At 41.5% G+C, this 20,095-nt stretch overlaps 1 pseudogene across 1 annotated transcript in view; it reads right to left on the minus strand.

The window, feature by feature from the left end:
• LOC100525248 (protein FAM240B-like) overlaps positions 1-20,095 on the minus strand; it is a 133,671-nt pseudogene that overhangs the window by 7,480 nt on the left and 106,096 nt on the right. The window contains exon 3 of the transcript XR_014817644.1: positions 6,612-6,757. The product of XR_014817644.1 is annotated as a protein FAM240B-like (transcript). The remainder of the gene's footprint in view (positions 1-6,611; positions 6,758-20,095) is intronic.

A 20,095-nucleotide genomic window follows, 5' to 3' on the forward strand; every position in this document is an offset into this window, starting at 1 on the left:
ATGAGTCCTGGATCTCCCACTTCGGATTTCAGCGCTATAATAATAACCTTTGCTTTTTTCTTTTTTTTTTTTTTGCCTTTTAGGGCTTCACCCATGGCACATGCAAGTTCCCAGGCTAGGGGTCTAATCTGAACTACAACTGCTGGCCTACACCACAGCCACAGCAACTTGGGATCAGAGCTCTGTCTGCGACCTACACCACAGCTCGTCAAAACCTAGGTCCTTAACGCACTAAGTGGGGCTAGGGATCAAACCTTCATCCTCACTGACAGTAGTCATATTGTTTCTGCTGTGCCACAACGGAAACTCCATAACCTCTGCACTTTGAATATGAAAAGTCAGATGATGCTTTTGCTGACCCTAATCCTGTGTAGTAATGAACATGACGTTACAGTTGGTTGTCATTGGTGGGGAGACGTGGGCCTGATCCTAGTTCCCTTTGACCTGCAGATCACTAGCTGGTCTGGTCACAGGCCAGCTTCCGGTCACTGATCTGAACAACTCAGTTCACAAGCCACACACCTCACCCAATAAGTCTGAATGGAAAAAAACAAAAACAAAAAACAAACCTAAAACTTTTCACACTGGATATTTTTGGTAGACTCAATTATTTTTTTTCTGTCTTTTTAGGGTTGTACCTGTAGCATAAGGCAGCTCCCAGGCTAGGGGTCAAATCAGAGTTGCAGCTGCTGGCCTATACCATAGTCACAGCAATGTCATATCTGAGCTGCCTCTGCGACCTACACCGAAGCTCATGGCAATGCTGGATGGATCTTTAACCCACTGAGTGAGGCCAGGGACTGAACCTGCATCCTCATGGATACTAGTCAGGTTCATTAGAGCTGAGCCACAATGGAAACTCCTACATTTTTTTTTTTTGTAGGCTCAATCTTATAAAAAGTTTGAAATGATGATTTCATCTGTTTAGGAGATTATGAGTTGGATTTGTTTTTTGTCTTTGTCTTTTTAGGGCCTCACCTGTGGCATATGGAGGTTCCCAGGCTAGGGGTCTAATCAGAGCTACAGATTATGGCCTATGCCAGAGCCACAGCAATGCCAGATCCAAGCCGCATCTGTGACCTACACCATAGCTCATGGCAATGCTGGATCCTTGACCCACTGAGTGAGGCCAGGGATCGAACCTGCAACCTTATGGTTCCTAATTGGATTCATTTCCTCTGTGCCATTTTGGGAACTCCATGAGTTGGATATTTTGTTACCACTGCTGAAAGCATCCTGATAGACATAATTGATAAGCAGGAATCAAAGCAGAGGAAGGTAAATGATCTTGGGGTGAAGCCTAATAAACCCCTCTCCCCACTCAAGTCCACCAAAGTTAATGCATACTTGACACTGTGAGCTGTGCTAAGTTCTGAAGCAGTATGTTGAAGATATATTTCTTGCATTAAAACTTTTTTTTTCATATAAGCATTGTACAGCCTGGTTATCTAGATTTAGGTGTTCATATAATTTATCATCTAAATTGAGATACTTTTGAAAATAAAAGGGAGCACAATCCATAATGATAACAAAATGATATATATTTACCTAGACTGTCCCAACAAACTAAGAGCTTTGCTCATTGTATCTATAGTACACTTGATTTCTCTCAAATTGGCTCAATCAGTTATTTGCAAAGAGTTTTCAACTTTTCCAGAGGAACATGCCTGCTGTGCTGTTTTTGCTATAGTGAGAGTTACTAAAATGTTTCCAGTTCTGAGGCCACCCACTTTGACTTGTGATCTTGCCTCCAGGGCCTCTTCTACACACATTAAATCCATTAAATAAATGGATTCTCCACAGCTCGGGCTACACTCCTCAGTCAGTGAAACAGCAGGCATGTGCTGATGAGCATGTCCATAGTAAAACACCTGTTTCCACTCCATCCAGCTTTGGCATAAGCCCATACTGCTTAGCCTTGCTGAGGAACATAAGATATTATTGGCTCTGTTCTACTATTGGCAAATGCGTTGGTGAAAATTTTTGAAGTTTTGGTCTTCTCTTATTCATTTAGAACATGTTTTGCTTGTCAAGTGGGTGGAATTTGCCTTTTATCAATGGAAGGTAAACTAAAAAAGGGTGTCAGGAAGTTCCCCTCATGGCGCAGCAGAAACGAATCTGACTAGGAACCATGAGGTTGCAGGTTCGATCCCTGGCCTCGCTCAGTGGGTTAAGGATCCAGCGTGGCCAGGGGCTGTGGTGTAGGTCGCAGATGTGTCTTGGATCTGGCATTGCTGTGGCTGTGGTATAGGCCGGTGGCTGTAGCTCTGATTAGACCCCTAGCCTGGGAACCTCCATATGCCACAGGTGCGGACCTAAAAAGACAAAACACACACACACACACACACACACACACACACACACACAAAAAGGGGTGTCAGGGTTATATGTGTATTTCATGGGATGCATTTATATATGTGCAGTTTAGAAAGCCATCGCCCAGAAAACTGAAATAGGAACCCAAGCATTTGTGCCATTCATTGGTCTACAAGTGTATGCTGGAAGATAATTATTCTAGTTAGACAGCATTTCAAACTCTATGCTTAGAAAAGCAGTATTTGGAGTTCCCGTCATGGTGCAGCAGAAATGCATCTGACTAGGAACCATGAGGTTGCAGGTTTGATCCCTGGCCTCGCTCAGTGGGTTAATGATCTGGTGTTGCTGTGAAGCTGTGGTGTAGGTCACAGACCTGGCTTGGATCTGGCATTGTTGTGTCTGTGGTGTAGGCCAGCAGCAACAGCTCTGATTTGACCCCTAGCCTGGGAACCTCCATATGCCACGGGTGCAGCCCTAAAAAGGACAAAAGACCAAAAAAAAAGAGAGAGAGAGAGAGCAGTATTTAAGGAAATATTCTGACATTCTGGTTTGGGTTTGAAAACATTCATATCTTTTTTGGGCAACTTGGTTCTTGTGGGTGTGTTTTTGTTTTGCCTTGTTTAGTAAGAGTAATTAAAAACCACTATTTTGTTACTCATTGTTTACCAAATTAGGAAGGCTTTTTGAGTTTTATATTCCTAGTTGATAAGAGCAACAGCTCTGGTAAGTGAGGCTTGAGAACAGAGGAGACCCTGGGAAGTTGCCTTTACTCCCCTGCTGATCTTCCTCTTCTCTGAGCAATGCAATGGTTCTATTCAGGTCTTTAAACATCATTTGGGGGAGATGAAGATGAGCACATTTTGAAGATTCTCTTGGCTTTGGAAGGAAGAGAAAAATTCCTCCAAACTCTGAAGGGAGTCTTTTCAGAGGCACATGAGAGCCTGGAGAATTATTGCATTTGTTCTATGGGCCAATTGCAATTGGTTGCTTTTCTTTTTTTTTTTTTTTTTTGTCTTTTTGCTATTTCTTGGGCCGCTCCCACGGCATATGGAGGTTCCCAGGCTAGGGGTCCAATCGGAACTGTAGCCACCGGCCTACGCCAGAGCCACAGCAACGTGGGATCCGAGCCGCGTCTGCAACCTACACCACAGCTCACAGCAACGCCGGATCGTTAACCCACTGAGCAAGGGTAGGGACTGAACCCGCAACCTCATGGTTCCTAGTTGGATTCATTAACCACTGCGCCACGACGGGAACTCCTGGTTGCTTTTCTTTTACTAACTTCATATATATATATATTTGTCTTTTCTAGGGCCACTTCCATGGCATATGGAGGTTCCCAGACTAGGGGTCTAATCAGAGATATAGCCGCTGGCCTACATCAGAGCCACAGCAATTCTGGATCTGAGTAGCATCGGCGACTTACATCACAGCTCATGGAAATGCTGGATCCTTAACCCATTGAGTGAGGCCAGGGAGAGAACCTGCAACCTCATGGTTCCTAGTCAGAGTTGTTAACTGCTGAGCCACGATAGGAACTCCTAAGTATTTATTTATTTTTTATTTTTGTTTTTTGTCTTTTTAGGGCCGCATGCTCGGCATATGGAGGTTGCCAGGCTAGGGGTCTAATTGGAGCTGTTGCTGCTGGCCTATGCTAGAGCCACAGCAACCCCTGATCTGAGCTGCATCTGTGACCTACACCACAGCTCATGGCAATGCTGGATCCTTAACCCACTGAGAGAGGCAAGGGATCCAAACCACAACCTCATAGTTCCTAGTCAGATTCATTTCCACTGCACCAAGATGGGAACTCCTCTTTTCCTAATTATAAAATGGCACAGTATCATTGCAGAAACTGGAAAAAATAGGAGAGCACATACATACAAAGTTTGCCATTTCACTAGTCAAAAATAATCCTCTTACTATCTTAGCATATTTTCTTCTAATATTTTCCTTGTACTTATAGATAAAGTGTAGATATGTATTTTTTAAAAAATCACATCATATTTGCAAATTTTGCTCTTAATCTTACACCCCAGGGCTTCTGGAAAGGAAGACCCAATACAGGGGTCATGCAGGGATCTGGCTCCCAGTAGGCTTGTAGGCCAAGGACTGGGGAAGGAAGATGATAGGGACCACACTACTTACTCTTCTCGCTCCCCTGGCCTCTCCAGCACTGGGTGTTCTAACATGTGACCCTTCTGGCATCTAGAAAAATCTGGTTTTGCTTGCTGGACAACCAAGAATGTAACTGGAGGAGTTCCTCTTGTGGCTCAGTGGTTAACGAATCCGACTAGGAACCATGAGGTTGCGGGTTCAATCCATGCCCTTGCTCAGTGGGTTAAGGATCTGGCATTGCCGTGAGCTGTGGTGTAGGTTGCAGACACGGCTTGGATCCCGAGTTGCTGTGGCTGTGGTGTAGGCCGGTGGCTACAGCTCTGATTAGACCCCTAGCCTGGGAACCTCCATATGCTTCGGGAGTGGCCCTAGAAATGGCAAAAAGACAAAAAAAAAAAAAAAAAAAAAAAAAAAAAGAATGTAACTGGAATGATGGCAGAGCTCTTCTTTGGGTATACCAAGAGCCTATTTTCCCTTAGGGGCTGAGGAAAGATTTTTAGAAGTTAATTTCAATTCAACACATGCGAATTACAAGTTTTTAGCTCAGCACACTCAGTAACATGGAGGCACATGCCTTTGCTGTCCAGTAGAACATACAGATGTCACTCCTCTTGTGAGTGGGTGTCTTAGCAAACAGACAGCCTGGCTGGGCTGTTCCCATTGTAGGGACAGAGAATCCAGACAGTCCCTGAAAAGTTGAGCTGGTCCATCTGCTCCAAGGCAACTACAAGTGTAAGGACAGGTGCTGGCCCTTTTAGTCAGAGTGATGTGACACACGTCTTCTCACATAAGTAAATGTTCCCTTCTTGGCAGACTCCTTTGGCCAGAACAAGTTCAACTGCCAATGAGAAGAACCCACATTATCCTTCCCCCGAGGATCTTAATATGCATCATCTCAGATGTGGAGTATTTTACACTTATAAGTATCTGTTGACTTAACCCTGAAATTTGGTATAACCTCATGTGCTGGGGATTGTAGCAGAGGCAGGGTAAGAAAGAGATTTTTTTCAGATCACTAAGACATAAATAACAAAAACTTATTTTTGTTTATACACTAAAAACCTCATTCAGATCCATAAATCATTGATTCTCAATCAGGGGCAAATTTGCCATCCATGTTTGGAAATATCAGGAGATGTTTTTGGTTGTCACAGTGGGGGAGTCCTACCAGCATCCCAACATTTTAAGGGAAGTGCTACTAAAATATCTTACAAAGCATAAGACAACCACCCCACTAACAAAGATTTGTAAAGTCATAAATATCAATAGTGCTGAGGTTGATAAACCCTGGTATACTATGGTAGATGGTGGCAAAAATAAATGAGTAGATGAATTATGTCTTTAGTTTTCTATATTTTATGATATACTGACACCTTAAAAAGCTTTCTTGGAGTTCTCACTGTGCTGAAGTGGGTTAAGAATCCAAACGCAGTGGCTTGGCTCAGGTAGCTGCAGAGATGAGGATTTGATCCCCGGCCCAGCACAGTTGGCAAAAAGATCTGGCATTGCTGAAGCTGTGGTATAGGTTGCAGCTCTGGCTTGGATTCAATACTGGCCCAGGAATTTCCATATGCCATGGGTGCAGCCATGAAAAAATAAAATAAAATAAAAATAAATAAGCTTTCTGGCCACAGAAAGACTGCCCTTCCCTTTCTTCTGTGTGTTAACCAATCCTAAGTCTGTGGCCCCAACCACCTCCTTATCTAACTCTTAGACATAAAGTCATATTTCCCCTGTCCTATATCATTCCAGGGCCAGGCCACGTACCAGATCATCCTTAAATCCTCAAACTATTGGGAATTATTCAAGCTAGCCAACCTTAAGCTGTTTACTCTGCCCTGCCTTGACTTTTCCTCAGAAATCCCAATAAAGGCTCTGGCATAGCCGTTTCCTTTGTTTCTGTCTACTGCCATCTGTCAAAAACCTGGTGCTTCCCCTGTGGCCCTGCATGGCATGCAGGGATGCGCTTTCTGAAGGTTGTGAGTATAATAAATGTCTTCCTTCTAAGCCTCATTCTCCTTTTGTCTTGTGGCTACACTGATTTGACCATACCATCTCCAAAATTTGTATTCTTAGGACAGTGGGTAATGAAAATAAGTTAGTTTCCCCCATCTCTACATCTGGTATATTTCTGGGGAAATCTACCTCTAAAAAGAGCAGAGAAACAATCCACATACTTTCCCAGGGCACTCCTTCCCTGTCAATCTTCTTCCAGTTCCCGGTAACAAGTCTGTTTTCTAATTTCTTTCTCCCAGAAGCTTTTGAGCTCATGGCAAGTTTCACAGCAGAAGACTTCTCGACGGATATATTGATTGTTCATCCTCTAAAAATAAAAGAAAAATCAAATTCCAAGTACTTCAAACAAAGCCACTCTAATTTTGAAGTTATGAAAGAGGAGTTTGAATCCATACACTGCCAATTACACTTTTTGTGCCTGTAGACAATTTACACAGTCACTATGATTTTGTTTCTCAGTTGAAAATGGGGATAATAAAGGTTAATGCCAGAAAATATCGTGAAAATTTTTGAAATGAACAAAATACAAAAGATATCTAATAATGCTTCCAGTTTATCTGATTCTACAAGTGCCTGCCTTTTTCATTGTCTTCGAGCTATTTTTTTCAACTCTGTTAAGTTATAGAAAAAATATAGCAATATGAATTATTTTTGAACAGAGACTCAAATATATTTTGTTCAGTGGAATGCAATTGATATCCCTGTGAATATCAACCAATTTTCACCTTCTTAAAAATTCATTTCAGAATTTTTTTGATGACCACCCCCACAGCATATGAAATTTCCAGGGCCAGAGATTAAATCTGAGCTGCAGCTGCAACTTACACTGGATCCTTAAGCCCACCGCGCCAGGCAGGAAATCCTCATTTCAGTATTCTTGACTATGTGTTTTTCTGAATTCTCCTTGAATCAGTTGTAATATCTTACTAGTTTTTTCATTAAATATAATAAGTTAACTATTTGACACAAATTTATTTTATATCAGTATGAGAGTCATAATTTTAACTTAAAAATTATCAAAAAAAAAAAAACCCTTTAACAGGAGTCCCCATTGTGGCTCAGTGGTTAACGAACTTGATCAGTAACCATGAGGTTGTGGGTTTGATCCCTGGCCTCACTCAGTGGGTTAAGGATCCAGTGTTGCCATGAGCTCTGATGTAGGTCTCAGCTGTGGCTTGGATCCTGTGTTGTTGTGGCTGTGGTGTAGGCCGGCAGCTATAGCTCCAATTAGACCCCTAGTCTGGGAACCTCCATGTGCCATGGGTACAACCCTAAAAAGACAAAAAAACAAAACAAAACAAAAAATCCTTTAACAGTTACATCACAGCTCTTTCTCTGTGTGTGTGTGTGTGTTTGCGTGTAGAACAAGGTGGTATATTTATTTATTTATTTATTTTTTGGGTCTTTTTACCATTTCTTGGGCTGCTCCCGTGGCATATGGAGGTTCCCAGGCTAGGGATCTAATCAGAGCTGTAGCCGCCTGTCTACACCAGAGCCAGAGCAATGCGGGATCTGAGTCGAGTCTGCAACCTACAACCACAGCTCACAGCAATGCGGGATCTTTAACCCACTGACCAAGGCCAGGGATTGAACCCTCAACCTCATGGTTCCTTGTCGGATTCATTAACCACTGTGCCACAATGGGAACTCCAAGGTGATGTATTTAAAGCTCTAAATACAAACTTGGCATGGCAAACAACAGGCTCCCAATAAATGTTATGCTCTTTCCAGCCTTCCTCAAAAATTAACAACATCTATCATTTATTGAGCATATAATATGTAATTGGCATTTCTTACACACTGTCCAATTTGATCCTCACTACAATTCTGTATGATGGGTGATTCTGAATTCATTGTTCAGATGAGGAAATTAAGAGACAGAATTTGCTTATAGCCTCATAGCTGAACATGAAAGAGCAGGAATTTGGATGTAGGCCTGTCCATCCTCAAAGTGGATGCCCTCTACTCTACCAGTCCTCATCACTGTATCTGCAATTGGCCATATCCAGAGCAAGATTGTGTGGCATGTGTGTATATGTCCCATGAAAATACACATGTTTAATACTAAAAAGCATTTACTTTTTACCTAAGCACTGCCCATTTTCCAGAACTTAATAGATGCAAAGGACTGCAAAACAGAGCCTTCTCTGCCTACAGTTGACCACCTGCTCAGGCAAGAGCTTTGGCTCTGGCTGGAGAGTGGAAAGGACCTGGATCTTGCCTCCCTTGCTACAGAGTCCCAGTGATCCCATGCAAGTGGGATTGCCCAGAGCAGCCCAGGGGAGTAGGGGTGAGAGAAGCTCAGAAAAGCTTTCAGGGAATAAATAACACATCTGTGATTTTATATTTGTAATACAGAAGAGTAATTGTATATTATAGAACTATATAGAACATATAATTTATAATATAGAATTGTTTATAATCCAGAATAGTATAGAATATTTTATTTATATTATTATTATATTATAATAGACTCTGATTCTTGTACTAAAGAAGTGGCAAGAAATTCCCACTTGGAGGGATGTATAAATGTCCCTAAGTAGGAAGAACCTTAGTTTTCTTTTTATTATTATTATCATTAATGTATAGTTGATTTACAATGTTCAATCAAGTTCTATTGTACAGCAATATGATCCAATCACACACATTTCCATGTGCTATACAGTAGGGTCCCATTACACATCCATTCCAAATATAACAGTTTGCATCCAAAAAAACCCTCAAAATTGGAGTTCCCATCATGGCTCAGTGGTTAACGAATCTGACTAGGAACCATGAGGTTGTGGGTTCTACCCTGGCCTTGCTCAGTGGGTTAAGACCTGGCATTGCTGTAAGCTGTGGTGTAGGTCGCAGATGCAGCTTTGATGCCCATTGCTGTGGCTGTGGCATGGGCCAGTGGCTACAGCTCCAATTAGACCCCTTGCCTGGGAACATCCATATGCTGCAGGTGTGGCCCTAAAAAAGACAAAAAAAAAAAAACCAAAACCCCAAAACCTCAAAATGCCCATCCATCCCACTCCCTCCCCTTTCCCCAGTGGGAACCCCAAGTCTGCTCTCCTTGGCCATGATCTGTTTCTGGTTTTGTTTTTGTTTTTTGGATAGGATCATCAGCTCCATATTTTAGATTCCACAAATAAGTGACATCATATGGTATTTGTCTTTTTCTTTCTGGCTTACTTTACTTAGTATGAGAGCCTCTAATTACATCCCTGTTGCTGGAAATGACATTAGTTTGTCTTTTTTATGGCTGAGTAACATTTCATTGTATATATGTACCACATCTTCTTAATCCATTCATCTGTTGATGGATATTTAGGTTGTTTCCATGTGCTGGCTATTTTGAATAGTGCTGCTATGAACATAGGGGTGCACGCATCTTTTTCAATGAAAATTTTGTCTGGATATATGCCCAGCAGTGGAATTGCTGGATCATATGGTAGTTCTATATTTGGTTTCCTGAGATACCTCCATCTGTTTTCCATAGTGGTTGTACCAATTTACACTCCCACCAACAGTGAAGGAGGGTACCTTTTCCTCCATATTTTTCTCCAGAATTTGTTATTTCTTGACTTGTTAATGATGGCCATTCTGAGTGGTGTGAGGTGACACCTCATTGTAGTTTTGACTTGCATTTCTCTAATAATTAGTGATACTGAGCATTTTTTCTTATGCTTGTTGGCCATCCATATGTCTTTGGAAAAATGTCTATTTAGATCTTCTGCTTATTTTTTACTTGGGTTGTTTGTCCTTTTGTTTTTGAGTTGCATGAGTTGTTTGTACATTTTGGAGATTAAGCCCTTTGCTGTTGGATTGTTGGCAGAGTTTTTTCTCCCATTTTTTTTTGTTGTATTTTTGTTTTTTTAATGGTTTCCTTTGCTGTGTAAAAGCTTTTGAGTTTGATTAGGTCTCAATGGTTTGTGTCTTTATCATAATTATTCTAGGAGGTGGATCAAATAAGAAGTTGCTGTGATTTATGTCAAAGAGCATTCTGCCTATGTTTTCATCTAGGAGTTTTATAGTATCTGGCCTTATATTTAATCCATTTTGAGTTTATTTTTGTAATGGTGTTAGTGTTCTACTTTCATTCTTTTAAATGTAGCTTTCCAGTTTTCCCAGCACATTTTATTGGGGAGATTATCTTTCCTCCATTGTATGTTCTGTCCTCCTTTGTCATAGATTAATTGACCATAGGTACCTAGGTTTATTTCTGGGCTTTCCATCCAGTTCCATTGGTCTCTATATTTCTGTTTTTGTGCCAGTACCATATTGTTTTGATGACTGTAGCTTTGTAGCATTGTCTGAAGTCAGGAAGCTTGATTCCTCCATTTTGCTTTTCTTTTTCAATATTGCTTTGGCTGTTCACTCTTGTGTTTCCATACAAATTTTGAAGTATTCTGTTCTAGTTCTGTGAATAATCTCTTTGGTAATTTGATAGGGATTCCACTGAATCTGTAGATTGCCTTGGGTAGTATAATCATTTTGACAATATTGATTCTTTCAATCCAAAGCATATTATAGCTTTCCACCTGTTTGTGTCATCTTTGATTTCTTTCATCAACATTTTATAGTTTTCAGAGAATAGGTCTTTTGTCTCTTTAGGTAAGTTTCTTCCTAGGTATTCTTTTTGATGAAATTATAAATGGGATGGTTTCTCTGATTTCTCTTTCTGTTCTTTCATTATTAGTATATAGAAATGCAATTGATTTCTGTGTATTAAATATGTAGCCTGCAACTTTGCCAAATTCATTGATGAGTTCTAATAGTTTTCTGGTGCTGTCTTTTTTTTTTTTTGATAGGCAAGAAATAGATTTATTGAGATAGGATGCTTGTGAGAGATGCAAGTGGGCAGGCATGGAAGCTCTGCCTCTGGTGTTATCTTTAGGGGTTTCTAGGTATAGCATCCTGTCGTCTGCAAATAGTGATAGTTTTACTTTTTCTTTTCCAATTTGGATTCTTTTTATTTCTTTTTCTTCTCTGATTACCACGGCTAGGACTTCCAAAACTACGTTGAATAACGGTGGTGAAAGTGGACATCCTTGTCTTGTTTCTGATTAGCAGATTTGAGTATTCTGTAAAGATTTTTTTTTCCCTAGGAACTCATTCTTTTATTTTATTATTTTTTTCCCACTCCTTCTCTTTTTCCTCCTAGACCAATATTCTAGTTATCTGATAATTTCTGTAGCCATAACTGACTTGGGCAAAACTGTGCCAGGATAATGTCAAGGGCACTGTGCCCTGGAGTTTCTCCAGGCTCTCTCTGATCCCCACCTACATTCTGAAGAATGGAGCAGAGTCCATCCTGCAGCCTAATGGGAGCACATGCTTTATCTTCTGAGGGCATACATCCCATTTATTTTCCATCCTTGGATAATGGATTCAGTACACAGATTGCTAATAAATTCCTACTCACTTGATATTGAAAGAGTTGTCAATAAAAGCATAGATCAGTTTTTTAAAGAATATATCAGATTCAAAATTTTCATTCATAAAACTAGAGTATGGGATGAGTGCAATTAGGTTTCCTGTGGATTTAATTCAAGTTGCAGGAGGAGTTCCCATCATGGCTCAGCAGAAATGAATCTATTATCCATGAGGAAACAGGTTCAGTCCTTGGCCTCACTCAGTGGATTAAGGATCTGGCATTGCCTTGAGCTGTGGTGTAAGTCACAGATGTGGCTCAGATCCCATGTTGCTATGGATGTGGTGTAGCCCAGTGGCTACAGCTCTGATTTGACCCCTAGCCTGAGAACTTCCATCTGTGGCTCTAAAAAGACACACTCACACATGAATTCAAGTTGTGGAAAACTGAGGCCTCTCAGTTTCCTGATGTGACCTCCACCTGTGTAAATGCTAGAAAAGAAAATAGCACTAGCTTTGAATGGGGAGGAAGATGTTAATGCAGATTTGCAATTTAGGTGGACAAAAGGTAATGCAAGACTGATTTTCACATTCTTTTAATGGAAAATGTTCTTAAAAATTCAGGAGTTCCCATCGTGGCTCAATGGTTAACCAATCCGACTAGGAACCATGAGGTTGTGGGTTTGATCCCTGGCCTAGCCCAGTGGGTTAAGGATCCGGCATTGCCATGAGCTGTATTGTAGGTTGCAGAATCAGCTTGGATCTGGCGTTGCTGTGGCTCTGGTGTAGGCCGGCGGCTACAGCTCCAATTAGACCCTTAGCCTGAGAATCTCCATATGCCGTGGGTGCAGCCATAGAAAAGACAAAAAGACAAAAAAATAAAATAAAAAAAAAATTCAAAGCTCATATTAGGTATCCAGTATTCAGAGAAAGTATAGTTTGGTCAAATAGGAACTCACTAAATTTTTTTCTTGAAATTTAGAATTAATACTTTATTCTAAAAAGATTTTCATTAAAAAAAAAAAGAGGCCTATTCAGGAATGCAGACTGCTCACATCATCCCATCATTTCACCTTCATTTTATTTGGAAAAAAAATGTGGTTTAGATATGAAAGGAGGATTTATTCTAAGACGGCATAGTTGTGTAATTGTGAATTAGGTTAAGAGAAACAGCTGAAAGCAGAGTGGTGTCTACACACCCAAGGAATGAATTAAATCAGAGTAAGTCCAAAGGAAATCAGGCAGAAGGCTTTGAAGAATCTGAAGCATGGTGGCTCTGTTTCCTGTTCTCTTTGAGTAAGGAAGCATTTTGGGGGCTTCAGGAGGGCTTCAGGAGAGGTTGAACTTGGATGCTCTCAGGGGCAAGCAAAGTGCTGTTCACTCATGAAGGAGTGAAGCTACTGGACCTGAGCAACAGGAAGCAGGGGGCAGGGAGCAATGAGCACACATTTTGCTTCAAGACATTACATTGAAGGACAGGAACACTGTGATTACCAAAAAAAAAAAAAAAAAAAAAAAAAAAGAGGGTTTTTGGTTATATGCAGTCCAATGGCTCCCTAGTTCCTCTTAAGTGGTGCTTTCTCTATCTACAGCTTTAGCCTGTGTCTTTCTTCCTTAGTGTAGGATTTAAGGCTTCTTCAAGGAGATAAAACTCAAAAAGCCTCCAGCTGAGATAAGAATTACCAGGCCCTTAGCATCCCTCCTGTCTCAGTGTAATGGGTACAGTGATCCAAAGGATCTCCCTACCCCAGCAACTTAGCCTACTCCTTCCTGCCCCCGATAGGAAAGGTATGTGGCCCATGCCTTACCCAACCCCTATAGGGGTAATATACACCCCCAACCAACCAGCAAGTGTATCCAAAGACCCCATCCTTCCCCAACCAATCAGCAGGTCAATAGGTGCATGGTGAGACCTCTCCTCTCTCTCCTTTGTCTCCAGGCTATAAAACAGACATGACCATGCATCTCCCTGATTATCAAGAAGTCAGCCCACTGTGTTAACAGTGTCTCTTGCCTCAATAAACTTGTCTTTTCTATACCTTGCTTTGAATCCAGAAAATTCTTTTTCCATCCACATGCAGACACCATTACACATAGCTTTTCTCAAAAAACCTCCTCCCCAGGCTTTCCCTGCAGGGCATCCTGAACTATTTCACTTTCTCCCTGCCTCCCTCTTCCTACCAGTCTCCTTGAGCAGCCACTTTCCTGCCTCCAAACCTGAGGGTGAAAATACCATCTTCACTGGCCAGACTGGCTCTTGCTCTCATCCTAGCAGCAACTGGGATTGAAACTTTACACCAAGCCTCACCTCATCCACCAGAGGACTGCAGACACAACCGCCTGCCAAATACTACTTTGGTTCCCGCCTCACTCATCAGGCCTATAAGCTCTGCTCTGACATCCACGATGGCCAGGGCGCTAAGAGGGAGGACAGAGGACAGTTGTCACTATTGTGACTTTGGGCAATAAGCTTTTGAGTGCTCTGAGCCCCAGTTTGCTTATCCATGAAGTGGAGCTTAAATGTGGCAAGAGAGAGGAAATCACCTAGTACTGCCAATGTATTGGCATTACTCAGTGTATGTGATTATAAGATCTGACCATGAGGGTTACAAATATAGCATCCTAGATGATGTAAAGGTGAAACATCACCAAGAGCTTTTGTTAAAGTGTTCTCTGTACACTTTTTCCCCAAATTTTCATCACTAACACAATACATGCTTGCCCTCAGGGAGCTCAGAGTCTTATCCCTGATAAGAGGTCAACAATGTTAACTGAATTTGAACCATCTCCTAAAGAAGCTCTCATTGTCTTTATACACAGTATTAAATGCTGTATATTCAGAACATATTATGGTTTATTTGTCTGTGTTGCTGAGCTGTCAGAAATAGAATACCTTAGATTTTATCAGTTGGACTCTGTACAGAGAACACTTTAGCAAAAGGTCTTGGTGATGTTTCACTCTTATATCACTTAAGATGTTACATTTGGGGATCCTTGTGGTCAGGTACTTTTTTTTTTTTTTTTTTTTTTAGAGCTGCACCTGTGGCATATGGAGGTTCCCAGGCTAGGGGTTGAATCAGAGATGTAGCCATTAGCCTACATCATAACCACAGCAAAGCCAGATTCAAGCCATGTCTGTGACCTACACCACAGCTCATGGCAATGCCAGATCCTTAACCCACTGAACAAGGCCAGGGATCAAACCTGTGTCCTCATGGTTACTAGTCAGATTCATTTCTGCTGAGTCATGATGGGAACTCCCTTGTGGTCAGATCTTATAATCACATACATTGAATGATGCCCAATTTGTTTAAAAAATGATTGTTTTACCAAAGGTGACAGTTGACACTCTGCTAAAGATTCGACTCAATCTCATGTTATTTCATAATCTAATTGCTTGTTTTCCTGGAAACTTCTGGAAAACTTGAATTTCAGCATTTAGGATCATGACCACTTATAAGAACTTCTCTAAGAGGAAATGCATTTTGATTTAGATGAGCTATGCTACTCCACCTCCTTTTTCACTTGTTTTATGTCTGTAGCCTCATATACTGTGCTCACTGTGAGCAGTGTGTTGGTAGCTGGTATTGTCCCCTTTGTAGCTTCAAGAAACAGAATTGACAGTCATTTTAACAAACATCAAGATGAATCAAAGAACAGAAAATAAAAGTTGTCATTTTCCTTAGGGGTACTGACATAAAACCTAAGCACTGGCAGTTACTTTTGCTGCATCTTCACATGGTCCAGGCAGAGAAACTCATTAACTATGTATGTGATGCTGGATAAGGATGAAAAGGCATTACTTTCCTAATTGTTCTCTGAGTGGGGTCAGGAAGAAGGGAAAGCCACTGTGATTTCCTGTGGGATGAATCAGTGATGCTTTTATAGTCATAGGAATAAGAATTGCTAAGGAATGTCCAGATACATAAACCCATCAGGTACCTGAAACCTCCTTAGTCATTCTTAAAGGTCTTTGAGATTAAGATCCTATTTTTCACTGAGGACATTTTCAAACTCAGGTGTCTCCATTATGTTCTTGTGAAATTGATTTTTTTTAAGAAATCCAAGTTTAGGTCTTTATACTCCATGCTTCTAAATTTCAATTTGCTATTTTTATCCCATGGTATATGCAGATTAGAAGGGAATAGACTTCTCAGATAAATCTACGCATTTTCTTTTTCTTTCTTTCTTTTTTTTTTTGGTGTCTTTTTGGCATTTCTTGGGCCGCTCTCACAGCACATGGAGGTTCCCAGGCTAGGGGTCGAATCGGAGCTGTAGCCGCTGGCCCACGCCAGAGCCACAGCAAAGTGGGATCCGAGCCGAGTCTGCAAACTGCACCACAGCTCACGGCAATGTGGGATACTTAACCCACTGAACAAAGGCAGGGATCGAACCTCCGACCTCATGGTTCCTAGTTGGATTCATTAACCACTGTGCCACGACGGGAACTCCAGCATTTTCTTTCAATGTCTTTTTGGTTCTCTGTAATCCTGAGATTCCTTTTTTTTTTTTTTTTTTTTTGGCCATACCCATAGCACACAGAAGTTTCTGGGCCAGGGATCCACCCCAAGACATGGCAGCAACCTGAGAAGCTGCAGTGACAATGCTGGATCCTCAACCTGCTGACACAAGAAAACTCCAGTCACAAGAGTCTTTAAGAATATAGGCTAATTTCTTTTTGTTCACTCTTAGATAGGTGTGTTTTCTTCCACCCTCAATGGGTCAAAATTCAGGAACAACAGTTTTATTTATTTATTTATTTGGGGGTGAAGGAGAAAAAGATAGATTTATTGCTTGTCCAGGCAAAGGAGGCCACAGCAGGTTAATGCCTTAAAGACTGTGCCCTCCTCAGGAGAAATTGGGAGGTGGTTTTATAATTTTGGAGTGAAACGTAGGGCCATTAATAAGGATCAGCATAGATAAAAGCTTGCATTATTTTTCAAAGCTGCTGTTAAGTGGTCCCAGCATTGGTTCTGATGATCCTTCTTTTGAAATGAAGAATACTTCATCAACTGCTTCCTTCTGTTGAGGGTTTCAGTTCTGTGGAAGGGCTTAAATATATTGTTATATATATTCCTTGAGGAGGAATCAAGACCCTGCCCCAAGGCTGCACTATTTATTGTCTCTTGACTGTTCCTTCCTGGTCTCTGCATCCCCTCCCTTCCCTGATCAGTAACTGTTTGAACCTGCTTTTTGGATCTCAGAGAAAGTCATGGAGGCTGAAACCCATTCCCCTAAAACAAGAAATGGGGGTCACAGAAAACTTGTGTGCCCAGGAGCCCCACAGGGTCCTGCTTGGTTTCATATCCACCCCCCCCCACATTGGTACTTCTCAATCTTGAGGAGAACAGATGTTAGACAAGAGAATGTTCATTTTGGATAGAGAGGTTAATCATAAACTCAGCAGAGGTACTCAGTTTTAGGGGAACTTGGTTTTAAACCTGAAACCAAGCAGGGCCCTGCAGGCTCCTGGGCACACAAGCCTTTCTGCATCCCCCATTTCTTGTTTTAGAGAATACACTTCAGCCTCCATGACCTTCCCTGGGTTCCAAAGGGCAGGTTCAAACAGTTGCTCATCAGGGAAGGGAGGGGATACAGAGACCCCAGGGAGGAGCAGTCAAGAAACAATAGTGCAGCCTTGGGGGCAGGGTCCTGGTCCCTCCTCAAAGAATATCTTTGAAGCTCTTCTGCAGAACTAAACCCCCCAACACATGGAAGATGTTAATGAAGCATTCCTTATTCTGGGAAGAAGACCACCAGACCACTGAACACCAGCTTTGAAAACAATGCAAGCTTGCCTCTATCCTGATCCTTATCTGTGGCCCTGTTTTTCACTCCTCAAACTATAAAACCACCTCCCCATCTCTCCTTAGGGTGGCACAGTCTTTGAGGCATTAGCCTGCTGTGACCCTCCTTTGCCTGGCAAAGCAATAAAGCTATTATTTCTCCTTCACCCAAAACTCTTGTTTCCACATTTCTATTTGGCACCAGTGAGCAGAGGTTGAATTACGGCAACAAATCCCCATTTCTGTTTTATCTTTCTCCAAGTCTTTCAGGGAATGGGGTGATGTCTGCTCTGGCTACTTCCTGCTGAGATGGGGCACAGTCCTGCCTCAATTTGGGGAATACAGGAACAGCAAATTTAAGTAACTATCATGGCCATAACTTCACACAAATAATTTTCCCATAATTAACACTTAGGAATCTCTTGTAATTCCCAACCTTTAAAAACATGTACTGGAGTTCCCACTGTGGTGCAACAGGATGTATGGGATTTCTGTAGTGCCAGAACACAGGTTTGATCATCGGCCTAGAACAGTGGGTTAAATGATCTGGTGTTGCCACAACTGCAGCAAAAGTTGCAACTGAACCTTAGATCTGATTCCTGGCCTGGGAGATCCATATGCTATGGGGTGGCAAAAAAAAAAAAAAAAAAAAAAAAGATCGAGAGAGAGTGAGCCAGAGTGAGTGAGAGAGAAATATATATCATGTTTACTACATTTATTTTTTTGTTTGCCCAATGTTGAAAAAAATATGGATACAGAGAGATAATTCTCCTCTTTAAGATAAATAATAGGGTAAAGTGCATTGGTATTGGCAACTGGTGTTAAACTCTGAGATGACAAAAAGGAGTAGAAATGAAGTTCAAGTATGAAGTGAGCTCTTGTCCCCACTAAGGGGCCAGAGAAAACCTGCTGCCATGCCTTCACCTACTAGCTGATGGGCTGCTAGTCTGTGATCTCTGGATTATTTTTATGCTCTCTATTGAGTATTTACGGAATACTTTCATTCTCCAAAATGCTTTGTATCTTGAATTCATTTCTCACAACACTATTCTTATGTACATTAGACAGAGGAGGTGCAAAGAGAAAAGCCATGGCCCCAGATCACCTCATCTATGGTGATGCAGCTGGAATTCAAACTCTACCCAGCTCCAAAGCCTGTGCTCATCCCTCTCACACTACCTGGTCAGCCCATCAAACAGATGGAAGCTCATGGGAAATACAAGAAACATATGCCCTGGTTCAATCGGTTCTGAGTGATATGCAAACCATCAAGTCTTTATCAAGGCAGAACTGGATTAATTTTGTCCAAGGTTATTTTATGCTTATTCCATGAAGACAAACTTCCCTTCTTCTCAAATATCTCTGTGAGAGGTACCCACTCTTATCAGTTTTCTGTGCACCAAGATAGGAACTAAAACACACAACCACACAAACTAAAGGCACTCTCCCCCACCCCACGTAATTGTTGATCCCATAATCTGGAAATTCTGCCATTACAAGTGTCAGGGGACACAGCTATCACTTATTCTCCTCTAAGGTGGCCCTTCTCACTCATAGTGAAAATGATGTTCCAGCAGCAGATGCTAAGATGACTACAACTAACCTTGGCTCAGAAATATTTTGATGGGTTTCTCCTCCCATCCCAGACAGAGAGTAATGTAAGTTTTCTTCCCTTCGCCTCCTTTGCAGATGAAGTTGGAGCATTATGTGAAAGCACTTGTCCTCAGTTTAGCACTTTGTTGGAAAACATTTTCTCTTTAACATTTCCTCCAAAATTCAGACAGGCAATTTGAATTTAATTATTGAGCTCCTCTCCCTAATTTTCCCTCCAATTAATGTCCTTCAAAGCCACTTCAGCTTTTTCCCCACTGCATGGTATGTGTCTTAATAAATCTCTTGGTAAAAGTCTTAATAAAAGGCGCAGGTGAAAGAAAAGACTGCTTGGGGCAGTATAGGTCAATTTTGAAATAGCTGACATTTTTAAGTAAAACAAGACTAATAAGGAGTTCCTGCCATGGCACAGTGGAAACAATCTGACTAGGAACCATGAGGTTGTGGGTTTGATCCCTGGCCTCACTCAGGGGGTTAAGGATCTGGCATTGCCATAAGCTGTGGTGTAGATCACAGATGTGGCTCAGATCTGGCATTGCTGTGGCTGTGGTGAAGGCTGGCGGCTACAGTTCTGATTAGACCCCTAGTCTGGAAACTTCCATATGTCACAGGTGCAGCCCTGAAAAAGGACAAAACGACAAAAAAAAAAAAAAAAAAAAAGAAGACTAATAAGGAAAAAATTTTTATATTGAATGTGTCCATTATAACTCAGCCCTGCTCTTTCCTCTGGGGTTTATCTGAATTAATTGGAACAACACCAAGGTGTGAAGGAAAGACACCAACAGTTATTGGCAAGTAACTAGCAATTAAGTAAAGAAGTGGCCTTGAGTCTGAGGCAGGTGGTAGATGGGCCCCTGAGTGAGAACAGGTGGGACCTAGGCTGAGTAAAA

This window comes from Sus scrofa, chromosome 10 (genome assembly GCF_054392235.1).
Source record: "Sus scrofa isolate SSC_HxYL_T2T_F1_AM1 chromosome 10, Sscrofa_HxYL_maternal_Yorkshire_Landrace_v2.0, whole genome shotgun sequence".
In the NCBI taxonomy this organism is placed as follows: domain Eukaryota; kingdom Metazoa; phylum Chordata; class Mammalia; order Artiodactyla; family Suidae; genus Sus; species Sus scrofa.